Source organism: Parasteatoda tepidariorum, chromosome 8 (genome assembly GCF_043381705.1).
Source record: "Parasteatoda tepidariorum isolate YZ-2023 chromosome 8, CAS_Ptep_4.0, whole genome shotgun sequence".
NCBI lineage: Eukaryota > Metazoa > Arthropoda > Arachnida > Araneae > Theridiidae > Parasteatoda > Parasteatoda tepidariorum.
In genome coordinates, this window is record NC_092211.1 from 5,262,083 (window position 1) to 5,274,630 (window position 12,548).

Sequence of the window (12,548 nt, forward strand, 5' to 3'; positions counted from 1 at the left end):
TATGGATAAATAACGAAGAAATCTTTCTTTTCTGAAACAGCACCCCAGTTTTCGTAAACATGAGATGAACAATAAAACTGGCGTAAAAAGAATGCTACTAACCACACATTTAATGGGGAACAATAAATTTTGTAGTCATGTGATGGCAATTTATGGAGCCAAAAATCATCCTGAAACTCCATTATAGCGTCTCTTTTTCTGTCGTTTGTCTTTGCTGCAAACTCAGGAGAGCGAAATAAAAACTCTCCCGAATGATTTTACTCGCACAATAAATCCTGAATATAAAGAAAAGTTCTGAAATTAAGATTATTTACAGTAGTTTTTTGGATCATCGAAAATTATTTGTTCAGTTTCGTTTCCGATATTTTAAATTACGAATATTTGCTAAAATCTCTGCGATTGTTGTAGTGCATTGCAACAATTATTATTAAAACAGTTTAATTAATGCCGTGTCTTGATCTATGGGTTTTAATGTAAATTTAAACACTTTTCCATAAATAAAGACATTTTAAATTTACATTGAAAATCAACATTTCATACTTCGAACTATTTCGACTATTATTAAATAATATAATAAAATTAATAAAAATAATAACAAAAATAGTAATTAATAATTAACAAAAATTCCCTTACCCTCTATATTTTGAAGGTCAGAAAACCATCGAAATAAAAGTATGTTTATTCCGAGAAATCATGTTTTTGTGTTCGATTTTGTAACTCAAAATATCGTCTGCACTAATGAATTACCATATTTGAGGTCACACCTCGAATCTTTAAGTTTGAGTTCTAGTACGTGAAAATTCGATCGTCAAGGTGTTTTTCCGTTTTTTTTTTCCGCACCCTGACCAGAGTGGGTTAGTAAGCTTCAATTTACGATTTTTTTTTCTAAATAAAAAAGGAATCGATTGTATAAATTAGGGTTAAGATCTAGCTCTACTGTTTCAGCTCTACTTTACGTTACATTTAAAGACACAGGTCTTTTTCTTAAAGCCGTCCATCCGTATAAATTAATGGTCAGCTTCACTAATTTTGCGGAATTTTCATAGAGTGCTGTTTTTTTTTTTTGGCTCATTGCATGCTGTTATATGAAAAAAATAATTAAAAATTAGAGAAATAATTAAAAAATATTTAAAAGTTAGAGAAATAATTAAAAAATAATTAAAAATTAGAGAAATTAAGACTACTTAACCATCCGAGAAAATCTTTGTCATTTTTCATAAAACTGATTTTAATCACCGTGACAACTTAACACTAAACATACCATAACAGGTCAAATGACTGCTTAAGAACTTCTGCATCGAAAATGCGCTTATCATCTTATCGTTTTTGCACATTTGACTTCATGACTTTTCATAACAATTATTCTATTCTCTCAATATTATTCTAACAATTATTCTAACAATAATTCTAACAATTATGTATTTCGTTTGTTTCGAATAATACTTGTCGTATACCACAACCGGTCAATTGACCGGGAGAACAATTTATTGCTGTATAAGGTTATCGTATCAGAAATGACGATGCAATGCGTGTTCAACGTATTGCATTCGATGAGTTGCACATTTCTGCAAAGACTGTTGCGCAGTGAGTTCAATCAGAATAACCGTGAATTCAAATTTCAAGAAAGTACCTGAAATTTTAGATTGGCCTTCTTGTGTCAGAAAAAGTGTCAAAAACTAAATATTTTGGCATGTAGCTTATAGTTTATTTTGAGAGCTTTACTTCATTTCTAACTAACTGTTAGTTTTTACCCAGAAAAATGTCGAAACAATCAAGGCAGCACAGGTCCTTAGAAGAAATAATATTAATTACGAGAATAATTAGAAGAATTATAGAAATAATAATCATTAGAAGAAATATGTTTGCGGAAAATGCACAATAGAAACACTCTGTAGTGCGTTCAGCAATAAATTAAACAATTCTTATTCCTTGTGTTTGTAATACATAAAAATGGGCAATATGCCATTTTGTTTAATTTTATAATAAAGTTATTTTAGTTTATTTCCTTCCAAACATCCCTATTTCATACATTCAATCAAGAAACATTAAGTCTGGTTATTTGATACATTAAGTGTTGGTATGTTTATTTTTAATGAGATAAACAGGCAATAGAGAAGACTCATTCGCTACTTGTACCACTCCAATTCTTCTCCTTCATATCACACAGTCTTTCATAGCACTGATCAAATAGTCAATCTAAGTTTTTACTTCGAATGTCGAAATCTCAAAATTTGGAAATAAGAGGAAAAGCGTTTTGACGTGAAATATTATTTCTGAGCGCTTTTATCGATTTGTAGATACTATTATAGCTGACAGATGTTATAAGACCGGGCATATTGGCAATCGATATTCAATTGTATAGTTAATGGAATTTCGTTTGAATTTTGTAGATTGAAAAACGTAATTGTGTTTTGAGATCATTTTTTGTTTGTTTTACAGTGAATCAAGCATTTACTTATAATATTAAATGCTAAGAACTATTTTTCATAATTGTGAAGCGCAGTATTTAACAAACGTAGCTAAAAGATGCATTCATAACCGTGAAAGATTTACGAAGACTTCCCAAGTGTTTTTGTATTACTAGGAGACTAAGCCCCCTGTTCGCTGCCGCTCATCCTCCCCCTTCGAAACAATTGTTGTTAATAAATATTGAATAAACAATGCCAACCTTTATTTATCAAAAGGTACTCTCATCAGACTAAGAACAAAACATCATAAAAACATGAAAATTTCTACAGATGGGACTAGAAAATATCAAAACTGTGGCAACTGTCTTAATGTGGAACTGACACCATATCATGTTTTTAACTGCCCTGCAGTCGCTGCAGGCCTTCACCTCTTAAAATACCCCACAGAAGAGGATTTGTATTAATTTAATGCCATAGAAATAACAAAAACTATTCAAGCACACCATGAAAAATGGTTCAATAGAGGATACGACACCAACCAACCAGGTACCTCGAGATTGAATCAAGTTAGCATGCCTTATATACTAGTGAATTGCTGTTTAATAAGCGTAGTTGTAGTTACGCCACACCCCCACCAGAATTTCATCAAGGATAGAATTCGATGGACGGATACCACTTGTTGCTGTATTTGTGAAAGACCGGGAGAGCTGGATTAAGGTTACCGGGTTTTGAGCTTTTAGCCACGAGAGTTGTATTGAGTTCATGGTTGTGTATGTGGTCACTCCTGTGTTGTTATTAGCAGTCGAGTGTGTGCAGAAAACAGTTGTGTATAAATGAGACTGAGAAGCAACATCGCGAGGAGGACGATGACACAGTCACAAATAGCAAGTCAACTGTTCAATGTGGACCATCCATCGAAGAAGACGTGATCATGTCACGTCCGGGTCACCAATGTGGGGGAAGTCCATTAAACAATGCCAACCTTTATCTATTGAAAGGTACCTCAAGATTGAATCAAGTTAGCATGCCTTATATACTAGTGAATTGATATTTAATAAGCGTAGTGGTAGTTACGCCACAGTTTCTTGGCAGAAAACAGTTTTTTTTTTACTCATTTGAAATTATTAACCTAACATAATATATGTACTAAAGAGAATTCCGTTTGCTTACGTCTGTGCTACTACGTCCCACGTCCAAATATTATTTTCTTTTAGTATTATGAATAATTAGATCTATTGGTGAACAGAAATAATTTTTCTAAGTAATCATTTTTTAAAATAACATTTATATTGTTATAACATTATATTGTTGCAACAAATTTGGTCAGTTCACAACAGTTAACATTTTCGCTTACCGAACGGGCGAATATATTAAATACTATTTTTGCTTGCATCACATTGTGCATGAAGTTGATCGTTAAGTACTAAATCATTTAACGACTCACTATAACGGTAATTTATAACAATATCTATCTTCTTATTATATAAAACGCTAATACGCACGTATGTATGTATGTATCAATAAAACCGGTGATATTTCTTTTCTCGCGCTGGCAACAGTTTTCATTTTTAATTGATTGGATTCGGCGCGCAAGAGCACGTAGTGAGCAACCAGATAACAATAACCAGAGTGAGCATTATCAGGTTGTTCAATTCAGATTCATGCACTAAAAACATGACAATATTTAATTTAAACTCAATTAGGAATTAATTAATTAATTGAAGTGAGAATGCTTTAAAAGGCCGCTGTTGAATTGATATTTTTCTACTGGGAGCTACCTAAACGTCTAAAAAACGTTTAAGTGTTTGTATTGAATGCATTGAATTTTTTTATATTTCGCGTTTATTTATGCATTGAATTTTCACGCTTTAAAATGCAGAATATTAGTGAAGCAATATTTGATAATTTATTTTGCTAATATGTTTCTTATTTAGCTAATGTTTTGATTTTTTCACCATGTACAATCTAAATAGCTAATATACTTTTTTAAAAGCCAATAAGAACATTGGTAGAATTCTTCTACATAAGTACAATACTATGTCTTTGATGATAAAATACTATGTCTTTGATGATAATATATTATGTCTTTGTGCTAGAACATTGTGTTCATTGGCGAGCGAGCGCAGCGAGCCATGGTTCACGGCGTGAACCACATAGGATTGCGTAGCAATTCTCGGGGGTTGGCGAGCGTTAGCGAGCAGGGAGCGGAGCCTCCTAGTATTAATGTAATTTGCGCAAAAAATAAGAATTGTAAAATGGTTCATAAAAAACTTTAGATAATTTTTTAAAAATAATTTTACCTCAATTAACATTTATTGTCAATAACTTTTATTGTATAGTATTTTTGCAAACAAAAATGTAGTCAAAAATGAAACAAAATGCAATTTTTTTTCCATTGATAGCGCTTAATTAAACGTAAATTTTTTTCATGAAGTTTGTAACTCGAAATAGCAAAATAAAATCAAGAGATTTCATTTTTATGCAGTTAATAAGTTTTAAAAGACTGCCACATAAAAGAGTAAGCATTTCGAAAAGATACTTATTAAATAAATATTACGAGAAATTATTCTCGTCTGATAATGTAAATTTGAGTTATTACTCATTTCTTACAATGATTGATAACAGGTTTCAAAAATGACATGTTCAACTTATTCAGAAACAGAATAAGGATAAAAAAATAATATTTTTTAATAGACTTTTCTTTATAATTTATATTTTACAATACAAAATACTTTTTTTAAGCTGATTAATTCTAAAGAATTATAGTTTGTTGCCAAACATGATCAATATTACTTTCATAATTAGCATTCCAAAAAACAGTGAAAACATTGTTAACTAGTTTAATACTTACTATTCATGAATCGGTATATATTCAGATTTTATTAATATTAATCATGTTATGGAAAGCAATAAGGCAAAGTGATATATAAATAAAAAAACTGATTTTGGAATTGATTTACGCTTTGATCCTTTATTAGAAATTCCATGCGAAATCTTTATTAGAAATTCTTTGCAACGCTAAGACACTTGGAGGCGAAATAAACCCAACATTTCAATATTCCTTTTATGGGAAAGAAGAACTGCCTCACGGTGTCTTACATATTAAAGCTAAGCAGATACTCTAAAACTTCCAACTCTCAATGTTGTTTCTTATAGAATATTTTCCAAAGATGTAATAAATTAGATCTTTTTGCGAATAAGCAAAGTTGATTTGTGATTTCCAAAGATAACAAAGGTTAATATAAACGTTAATTTTTTGCAAAATTTATTTTGAACTGTTGGAATTAACTAATAATGTAGACTTGCCTTTTTTTCTTATAGGTTTTTAATGTTAAAATTAGTGAATAATATAGACTTACCTTACTTGTTCATAGGTAATTTATGCTAAAATTAACTAATGTAGATTGATCTTATTTGGAACTACCGAGAAGCCTTTATCATAATCTCCACTTTAGTAATGATGAGACTATATGGATGGGGAATTCAATCGTTAGAAAAAATGCACAAAATTTGTAATTATAAAAAACATTTTAATATCTACTGTAAAAAGAAAATTAAATCAAAGTTACAGCTTTTTTTTAAAAAAATAAATTTTTATAAATGCAAAATTTCTTTTAGTACTTTGTATGACAAACAATTATAGTGACCATAAAATTTTCAGTTAATTATGTATGATTTTCCGTAATATTGCTATTAATATGCAACTTTAGAAAAATTCTTAAAATGAAGTCTGCTTCTTCTCCTTCTTCTATTGTGTTACTGCCTGTTAGAGACCAGGGCAGTCTCTCCAAACTTTGCATCTGACGATGCAAAATTTTTTTCAAATAAAATGAAATAAATTTAAAAAAAGATTTTAAAATCAAACTAAACATTTTTTGTTTTGTTTTTGCGTGAAAGAGTAAAGAAGTTTGGTCTATAATACATTTACTTCTGGCAAAGAATCGACTTTATCCGAAAATAAATTGGTTTCATATAATTTTAATAAATTGGTTTCATATAATTTTAATTCTCCTTTTACAAATATTATTATTATTTTTCTTTTTTGTAGTTTTAAATTTTTTTTTAGCTTTAATGACAACTGAGAGATATGAATTGCTATAAAAACACGCAATAAACTGCAAAATTAAAACATTTTAGGCAATTATTTAGAATTATCATTTTCCTCCCTCATTTTGTAAATTTGAATGTTTTGTTTCTTCTTCACTAGATGGCGTTTAAATTCTAAAAGATGTGAGGCTCGGATTTACTAAATTGTGAATGAAAAACTACTTATTTCATATTAAAACTAAAAGATAAAAGTTGTTGATCTCGTAGACAGCTGGCCTAAATTTAATTTTTTAAAATTACCTATTATATTTATAAACAACATCTCAATCCATATAACGTCAACAACATCAACAAAGGAAATTTAAAATGACACATGAGCACAATGAATATCACATGAGGTAAGATATTAAAACTTGCTGTGGAATATCAGAGAGATTATTTTTATTCCTCTTCAGTTCTAATATACCCTTTTGTCTTGATAATAAGTGTAAAAGAAAATAATTTTAAGGTTAAAAAAAAAATCCGTAAAGTTTATGAGTAAAAATTGATCTTAAAGCTTTTTCCCTTGTTTCCTTTCTGCCGCTCTAATTGCAGGCAAAAATATATTTTGCTATTTTTCAATGATAAAAATGAGTTTAATTAGTTATTGAAAAAACTCTCTAATATAATCGGAATTGCATTTGAACTAAATTATTAATATTCAATAAAAGTAGTTTTAATTTTTTTCCTTCATATTTAAAAAATTATTAATAATTGATTTTGTAAAGTAAACATCCTTGGTGTATAGCTGTTCCTCTTAGATTTAAATGATTGCAAATAAGTAAAATTTTGAAAAATTAATGTTTGAAAGTGTGCCGTGTGTGAAAGATTTGACCATAAACACAGAAAAAGTCACCGGTTTTTCATGCTGTATTTTGTAACCATAAATTATTAAAGTGCTAAATATAACATTTTTCGCTTATTTTGACTTAAATTAATACAATGTTATGAAAAATGTTTGAAAAATATGTTTAATAAAAATTCTTCGTTAAAGGGTTTACAACGTTTTAAAACTTGCAACTAAACTATAAAATAGTTTAAGATTTACTATTTGCAGCAAAATATACCGAAATTGTTAAGTTCAAAAAATTGTGAATGTACTGAGCAAGTTTCTCAGTACAAGTTAGCATAGGATCAAAATATAATTTTTAGGAGATTAGATATGGAACTGTTAAACGTTACAGCTAGAGTTTCGTAGCCTGTACAATTCGTATTAGTGTACAACATTATTATTCTTGTAAAAAACGAAGTAAAAAAAAAGCAAAAGAAAATATAAGCTGAAAAATATAAGCAAAGGAAAAAAAAAGCAAAAGAAAGAGGCTAGTTAAAAAAAAATTAACGATATAAAAATCAAAAAATTATTATTGGGGAAAAGTAAGTTTCATCAAAACTGAATCTAGATTGATTGCCGAATGAAACATAAAATGTCCAGCAAATTACAGCCTATTATTGTGTTATGCAGACTAAAGCAAAACCAACGTCAATAACGCATGAATGAACGAACATAAATTGGACATACTATAGTTTCAGTTCTATAAACAAGAACTTTCCTCAGTATCTAAACACCAAATGAGGATGTAAAGAGGCAACTGTGAATGACAGAAATGGGCAGTTGTTGACTTCCACCGTTAAATGTTGACAATCACACAGTCGCTTAGGTAAATGTCCGAAATATATACGAGGTCTAGTTAAGTACTACTGCCCGGTATGCCCTACATCCAAGGGCGCCGTCAGGGGGGTGCAAGGAGGTGCACTTGCACCCCCGTGGCTTTTTTTAAACAATTCAGAGATACAGAAAAACAATTTTGTTATAATTTTTTTTATTAAAATATTTTTATTCAAAAACAAATAATTAAGTAATTATTGATACATATAACAATTAAAAAAATTGCTTAATCAAACAAGAATTGTAATAGTCTTGTTTGCTGTCCAAATTTGTTTGTAACTTTTTCAATGAATTCTGAGTCATTTTTGATTCGTTTCTTATGCACACTGAGCATGCACAAACTACATAATTTCTCTTGAGACATTGTAGACCAATTCCATGTTTTGATGCGCCGCATTGTACTAAAAGTGCGTTCAATAGTGCACGTAGTAGCTGGAAGAGTTAGGCCAATTTTAATTGCCTCCGCTACAGATGGATAAAACGATGCGGCCTCAATTACTAAATCAATGCATTCGAGGGATTCATAAGAATTTTGTCTGTTCCTCCTCATTTCGTGCCACGTTGTAGCTTCAGTGATGAAATTCGGTAAGAGCAGATCTTTATACATAGTACATAGATATATATATATCTTCTAAAACTCAACAAATATCAACACATTAAATACCAATGTTAAGCGTGAACAAACACGTTAGTATACGAAACTACTGATGGTAGTTATTTGTGTTTCAAAGTCCGTAGCTATGCCAGCGCCATCAATACAGTTTCTCGTGGCAAAATTTGCAAGTACAAGAAATTCGTCCTTTTTTGAAATATGTTGTTAACAATGAAGAAATGTACCTTGAAAAAAACCAACATATGAAAGTATATGTAATAACAAAACAAAATGTAGATAGAACAGAATATTTGTAATTTTTTGGAGGGAGGGGGGTAGTTTATGAGAGGGTTGCACCACCTTTTACATTATTCTGCCGGCGCCCTTGCCTACATCAATGCTTTTTTAAGGTCACGTGCCACTGCCCGGTATTCCGAACACTGATGCTTCTCCTAATCTATCCTCAGAAGATATTAAAATATCGAATAAATATAATAATATCAAGGAATACACTAATATCAAATCAGATATAACAAATATTTCGGACATTCAACAAAGCGACTATGTGATTGCTGGGAATCACATAGTCGTTTTGTTGAATGTCCAAAATATATACTAGGTCTTTTAAGTGCCATTGCCCGGTATGCCCTAAATCAATATTTTTTAAGGTCAAGTGCATTTAACCGGTCTGGTTATTAATCTAATTAACCGGCCTAATATGCAGTTAACCGGTACTCCGATAGATTAGGAGAAGCACCGGTACACGTTTCTTCTAATCTTATCCTCAGCAGATATTAAAATATGGAATAAATATAATAATATCAAGGAATAAATTAATATCAAATCGGATATAACAGATATGTCGGACATTCACCAAAGCGGACATTCACTGGTGAAAGTCGACATTTTCTTGATTTTGGTCGATCACGGTATATGCACCACTTTGAAGTGACACTCTTTCATTTATTTAAGTTCCCTTCTTATAAACGATAACATCGACAATTGTTTCACGTTCGTCATTGATCTCAACATTATGAATCTTATAGATACTTTCTTACAATTTATATTTGAACAGGAAAATGTTTACCTTTCTGCGCTCTTATTACTCGATAACTGGGCAAATTTTTCTTACTATTCTTTATCGAATTATTATCTGCGCCTCCTCATAATATTTAATCCTGCTCCCTACAACAAAAAGACCGCGGTTTTCCTTCTAATATTATTTATTCCATCTAAATAAAATTAATCTTGAAATCCACCAAATTCTGCATTAGAACTTTGATTGTTTTATTTTGTGGAGCTTTCGACAATCCCAACCTTCATTTATCGAAAAGTTCCTCAAGATAGAATAGAGTTCTTATATTCTAGTGGATTCATGTTTAATAATCGTAGTGACGTCACAATACTCCCCTACCAGAATTTAGTCAGGGATAGAAATCGATGAACGGATATACCACTAGTTGTCGTATTTGAGAAAGACCGGGAAAGCTGTATTAAGTTCACCGGATTTCAATCGCTTGTGGTGAGAGTTGTATTAAGTTCACCGAGTTTTGAGCGTTTGTTATGAGAGTTGTATTAAGTTCTTGGTTGTGCGTATGGTCCCTCCTGTGTTGCAGTCGAGTGAGTGCAGGATACCGTTGCGACCGTTCCGTTCGGAAGGAGATAACTTAGCTGGTGATCGCGCGCGTATTGAAGATTTTATTTTATTTAATAACCGTCATTGAACAGCTGACCCAATTTTTCGGGTTAATGACTACTGATGTTTAACTTCGTATCCTTGTAGTTTTGAACCCAAACCAGAAGACAAAGAAGCTCCTATACAAGTATTGGGAGAAATTTGCTTTCGTGGTGGACTTTTTTGATGGAACTAACCGGCATTTGCGTTACATGGAGAGGAAAACCACGAAAACTTCCCACAGTTATTCTCAGGGCAAAGGGACTCTAACCTATGATCCGTCTACCACTGAGGATATTTTACGTCAGCACTGTGGTCGGTGCACGCCAGATGCAGAATTATTCGTAGCGACCAGCCATCGCTGGGATTCGAGCCCGGGTCACCTCATTAGAAGGCGAACGCTCTACCTCCTGAGCCCTCACGGCTCGCGTATTGAAGATTGTAGGAAGGAGTTCATTTTTCGATTTTCTGAATTGATTGACGTAAAAATGTATTTCATTTTAAACATTTCTCGTACAATGTTTCGCACTTAAACAGCAGAAAAATGCATTTCTCTGGATTTTTTTTTGTCATAATAGTGGAAGATTTGTAATTTTTAACACGCTAGACATTTTACTCGACGTTTTTTAACTACCATTTTTTGAATCTTTACTATTAACATTTCGATCAAGTCTCTGAAATTTTTAGTTACAGCGGACTTCTTGTATACCGGTATATTGATCTTTTACATAATTATAAAACAGGCGGATTTTGCATTTGTATTTGCTAAATCTCTAAATTGCATACATTAGAATTAAGCCAGTGGACGTTAGAATGATTTGTATTCAAAAGTAGAATATGAACAAATTCAATTCGTTGAGTGAAACTTTAGTTTGGAAGTTATGTTATAATTTCTAAAGCACGAAATAATAAGCGAGTCAAAAACATAAATGATATTTCATAAGTTTTCGTATTTACAAAAGCGTAATGTTTCAATTGAACACATAAGTTAAAAATAGATAAGTTTAAATATTTATCAAACGGAAATGTATTCAAAGAAAACAGCAGTGAACAGAATTTTTAGAAAGATAAAAACAAAATCAATTATTTATCAAATCTTTCCCCCCCACCCCCGCTTACGCTATTTTCGATTTTAGAACTTTTAGTTTCATACAAGCAAACTGCATCCAATAAAATCTTTATTTTAAAAATGGATCACGTTTGTTCAAAAAGAAGAGAAAAAATGAAAGCATTTCTAATCATGGATGAACTTTTACAAGAATTCATTAACAGTTCTTCCAAGCATTTACATATAGATTACTTTCTCTGAAAAATCAATTGTACATGAAATAGATGAAATCGAAGTTAAAAACAACCGGGAAAAAAAACTAAATATTACAGCAACATTTCTAGAAACCTCTTATCTCGTGAAGAACTCTTCGATTTTCTCTTATAGGAACTTTTTGGATGAGTAATTTATACTTCTGATTGGATACATTGGTTTGAACAAGCATTCAAGTCAAGCTGAAACAGAGCGGAAAAAATTCACTTTTACAAGATTAAATGTTATCGTTGATATGACTGCTTTAATCTGTATATTTATATTGCTAAAAAGATTTTATAAACATTTAGAAAATCGTTGATCCAGATGTAACATACGTAGGTAAAACTTTGGAAAATTGTTAGAATTTAGTAGTATTTCAATAGTTTTTATTAATTATCAATAGGTTATATATATACATTTTTCATCTTTCACGAAGCACAACTAGATCTCAATAATTAAAGATTCATATTTGTGCTTTCCTCTTCATTAAAAAAAAAGCATTTTTTAAAAAAATTTTGAAAAAGATTAAAAAAATTTTTTTGGATAAATTATTTAGGAAAAAACCTGCGAAACGATTCTTTCAGTTAAGCTTATTATATTAATTACCGAGATCGATTAATTATCGAAATCGATTGATTGTAAATTATATTAAATGGTTATCAGCAATAAGTATCAAGTATTTTAGGAAACGAAATAAAATCGCCCATTAACTTCTTTTTTTAATAATTATTTCGTGATATATATATATATATATATATATATATATATCACAAACAGGATAAAAAGATAAGAAAAAAAACGAAGAAAATTAAGAAAAT